This window comes from Nicotiana tabacum, chromosome 16 (assembly GCF_000715075.1).
Source record: "Nicotiana tabacum cultivar K326 chromosome 16, ASM71507v2, whole genome shotgun sequence".
In the NCBI taxonomy this organism is placed as follows: Eukaryota; Viridiplantae; Streptophyta; class Magnoliopsida; order Solanales; family Solanaceae; genus Nicotiana; species Nicotiana tabacum.
Window position 1 is genome coordinate 75,085,946 of NC_134095.1, and position 5,045 is coordinate 75,090,990.

Below are 5,045 nucleotides of genomic sequence, written 5' to 3' on the forward strand. Positions count from 1 at the left end.
ATGTTTTTACCGAGCCTATTATGGTCGGGTACGATATGATGATGATGATGCCCACAGAGGCGTATGTTTTAAAAGTTTATGTATACATACATATGTATCATGCATTGCATGTCAGTAGCCCTCAGAGGTACTCAGATTTTCCAGGTTGTATATTCTCTATCCCTTCTTACATTACTGTTCGTATTTATGGTTCCCTGCCTTACATACTTAGTACTTTATTCGTACTGATGTCCTTTTATTTGTGGATGCTGAATGTCGTGCTGCAGGTCCTGATAGACAGGCAGGTGCAGCTCCCCCACCGCAGTAGGCTGTCCAATTCAGCAGTGATTGGCGAGATCCCTTCTCCGGACTTGCCGTGGTCTTGGTATGCATTTTTGTTATAGACATTATGGGTATGTCGGGGCCCTGTTCCGGCTATGTTACAACACTTATGTTCATTTAGAGGCTCATAGACAAGTGTCGACTCATGTATAGTTTGGTATGCCTTGTCGGCTGCTTTTTGTTGTATAGTCTTTCATGGTAGCGTGGTAACTCATACTTTATATTTAGTTTCTTGATTGTCTGGTCATCCCCTGCTATGTATGTTCATGTCGTCATATTTTATTTCTGGTTTTCCATGATCCAGGTCTACCATTTATATTGATCTCGTCAGCCCTAAAAGATAACAAAGAAGGTTAGATGAAATGTACATTGGTGCTCGGCAAGTATGGTCGGGTGCTAGTCATGGCCCTCCAGTTTGGGTCGTGACAAACTGCCCTCAAAGTCAAGGCCACAAACCAACCACCGCATTTTTAAACTTACAAGATTTTTCTTTGATTGAAATAGGGGCAGAAAATTTCATTTATTTCGGAGAAACCCTCCGTAAGGAAAAGCAAGCACCAGACAGGTTTGACCATAAATTTTCAGGACCCTCCTTGAAAATGGGACCTAGTTTAAAATTCAAAATAATCATGAGTAGCATAATCTAGCATAAATGTAACCCTAAGGAATATAAGTTGGCTTTAAAGTTTGCATGTTTAAGATAGGATTTAATTAAGAATTGTCAGGACCCTCCTGAATAATGGGACCTAGCTTTAAAATTTCCATTGGATAACAAAATTTAGGGTAAGTTCTATTGTAGAGTAATATAATTTAGCCGTAAATAGTCATTCTTGAGATAAAACTTGACTTTTGATTTGTAGGACCCTCCTGGATAATGGGATGTAGTTTTAAGACCCTCTTAGATAACAAGATTTAGCGGAAGTCATACCTTTAGAAAACATAATTCAGTTAGGAGTTTTCAGGACCCTCCTGGATAATGGGATGTAGCTTTAATACTTTCTTAGATAACAAGATGTAGCGGAAGTAATACCTTCAGAAGATATAACTTAGATTTTAAAATTATCGTTTAATTAAGAGTTGTCAGGACCCTCCTGGATAATGGGGTGTAGTCTAAAGATCGGCTTAGATAACAAGATGTAGCGAAAGTAATATCTTTAGGAGATATAATTTAGATTTAAAACTGTCGTTTAACTAGGAGCTGTCAGGACCCTCCTGGATAACGGGACCTAGCTTTCAAATTCTTAGTAAAATTTGGTAATATGAGTCAGTTTAACACTCACACATGTGCCCAGCTACCAAACTGGGGCAGAAAATTTTCTTTATTTTGTCTATTTTTGTTGAAATCATGAGACCACCTGGAGAGCACGGGAATACAATTCAAGTTCAGCAGTCAGGAGCCCACCTGGAGAGCACGGGAATACAATTCAAGTTTAGTAATCAGGCGCCCACCTGGAGAGCACGGGAATACAGTTCAAGTTCAGCAGTCAGGCGCCAACTTGGAGAGCACGAGAATACAGTTTAAGTTCAGCAGTCAAGCGCCCACCTGGAGAGCACGGGAACACAATTCATGTTCAGTAGTTAGGCGCCCACCTGGAGAGCATGGGAATACAATTCAAGTTCAGCAGTTATGTGCCCACCTGGAGAGCACGGGAATACAATTCAAGTTCAGCAGTTAGGAGCCCACCTGGAGAGCACGGGAATACAATTCAAGTTCACCAGTCAGGAGCCCACCTGGAGAGCACAGGAATACAATTCAAGTTCAGCAGTCAGGAGCCCACCTGGAGAGAACGGGAATACAATTCAAGTTCAGCAGTCAGGCGCCCACCTGGAGAGCACGGGAATATAGTTCAAAGTTCAGCAATCAGGCATCCACCTGGAGAAAAGGGAAAGCATCTCATATTACAATTCAAATCGTCAACAAAGGGACTTCACCGGGAGAATACAAGTCAACAAGAACCACAAGAGCAAGTCTGAAGATATAGATAGGATTTTTGTAATGCATAAATCATAGTCTAGTCTAGCTTCTTTTATTTTGACATGGTGTAATAAGGGGTTCAGTAGGTAGTAGCAACAGTAGCAGAAACAATGAAATCATAACTTCATGGTAGTCCCAGCTACCAAAACTTCCCGAACTACACTGACCTGATTCCTTTTTAGCCAAGGATATGTAGGCAACCTCAGAAGTAGGGTGCGGTCAAATCTTTCAAAAATGCTTCCCACGGAGTATTCGAACGGGCAAAAATCGCTCGTATCCGCTCACTTTATCTTTGCATGAAAACTGTTCGTGTTTTCGAGCAAATAGGGGCAGCTGTGAGCACGAGATTTTTGCCCTATATGAATTACTCCCATAAATTCAAAACAAAAATGAGTTTTGCCCATTATTTACAAATTCGTAGATTTTTGGAATTTTTTGTTTGCATTTGTCTGCGCATGTTTAATTTTGTTTAATTCATGAAACTACAAAAAAAATATTTCATTTGCATGTAGAATTTAATTTTTATTTTTAGATTAATTGGTAAATAATTTGTTTCATAAAAAATAGAAAAATCACAAAAATGACTCATCGCATTTTTTTTTTGTTTTGAGTTTCGAATTTTGTAGTTTTTCTTTTAATTTGTTTTTTAATTAATTGTGGTAATTATTACTTAGAGTAATTAACTTTATTTAGTATAATTTGGGTTTAGGATTTAGTTTAGATTTTATTTTAATTTTAAGAAAAAAGGGATTTTGAAATAATTAGAAAAGCGAAAGAAAAGGGGAAATTTCGGACTTAGAGCCGATTTGGGCCTCAGATTTGCTGAGCCAAAACCTTTCTTCTTCTTTAAAATTCACTAGCCTAGCTTCTTCACTCAGTCCGAAAACAAACACCCCGTACCCATCCAAACCAGTCCAAACCTATACCCTAATCCGGTCTGTTTCTACACTTAACCAAATAACACTGTTTGAGTCCCCCCCCCCAATCTCATTCGTTGGATCAACAAGATCCAACGGACCAGAACTGTTCCCTTCCCAATATATAAGTGTCCAAATCCCTAACCCCCCTCTTTCACTCATCTCTCTCACCTCCCCCCCTTTTCGTTCAGAGACCAAGAACCCTAAGAGCGCCGCCCTAATATTCCAATCGCCTCCGCCGGCGGCGATTATTCCAATCCCCTCCGCTTTCACACCCCAGGACCCTTTCACCTCCCTCTTTCCAAATCTTGGACCAGCTACCCTTGAATCCCTCTAGCTTGGCTCGAATGTTAGATCGAAAAAATCAGAGCGAAAGCCTAACTTCCCTAAATCACTCAAAAATTAAATTTCGTCGTCTTTGACCCTCCTTCATCATGATTTCATGGCCGATTTACCAAAAAACCCTTGTCATCGACCCCAAGTCATGAATCCACAACAAGTCAGAAGTCTTCGAGTGGTTTTTCAATCTTCGGACGAGCCGGAAATACAGGCTGATTAGTTGTTCTTGGCAAGAACAAATAATTAGTCTTAATTTCCGGTTATTTAGAGACGGTTCCGACCTATGGTTTCAATTCAATGGGATTTGACCCCCCTTTTTATTCTGTTCTCAGGTATGGTTCTGAGAGTCGCGTTCTTTTTTTTTGGGTTTATCTTCCATGTTTAAGTTTACCTTTGCTCCGCAGAAGCTGGCTTGGTGTAGTTGAGTTCAGTTTTGTTCTTCTCTTCTTTTGTTTGTGTCTTTAGATTTCAATATTATTAATCACTGGATTGATGAGTTTTTAGGCATTTGTCTCAGTTATATTAGGTGCTTAAAGCTGTTAAAATCATGATATTCTAATTGAAACTGGTTTTGCGGATGTTGCTTCTATTAATATGTTTGGGCATGTCTTATTCGGCTTAAATGGTTCTGTAAAGTTCATGTTTGCCTGGGTTCATTATATAATTGGTTCATTTCAAGTCTGTTTTTGAACTTTAAAGTTGTTCAAAGTTTCTAGGATTGTGAGTTTGTTTTGATCTAATTAGGTGTCATTTGTTTTGATTGGTCTTGATTGTCAATATTTAGGGATTTATAGGGGGTTAGATGTAAGTATAAAAACATAAAAGGGTCATAAAGGTTGGCCATGGGGCTGTAATAATAAGGCTGCCTAGGGTCAAATTAGGAAATCTAGGTGAGGGAATCTGTAATAACTGAATAGGAAGCTTCTAGGAAGTTGGGGAGGGGGGCTGATTTGAAGATCTGAAATTTAAATAAAGGACCCCTAAGCAAAAACAAAAATAAGAGAAGGACTGAGGGCCAAAATTTAACATTATATAGCTTCCCTAATGCCTTGCCTATAAAGGCATCCTAACTTGAGACTCAACGGGGGAATTGAAAAGGAAAAAGTCCAGAAAAAAAGAAAAACGACTCAAGCTTTCACTGTTCCATTGAACCTGTTCTTTTCTTCTTCGATTTTTTGAAGTTTTTCAATTTGCTGAAGCAATTTCTTATTCAGCTAGTGCTGAAATGGATTGAATTTTGGGTTTTTAAAAGTTTGGCTTGAAGTTTGTTGGGTTACTATTTTGATTGAAAACTGGTTTTGGACTGCTATGCATCACCTTGGTTTGAAATTGGTTTCCCTGTTACATTGTTGTTGCGGACTGAAGTTCTGACCCTTAATCATTTCTCTTCCTTCTATTTTGACTGATGTATCTAGGTAATCCTCCAAACTATGGACAATAAAGTTGGCTGTGAGCATGTATTTCGAGTGGAAGAATGATAAAATACAAGCTGT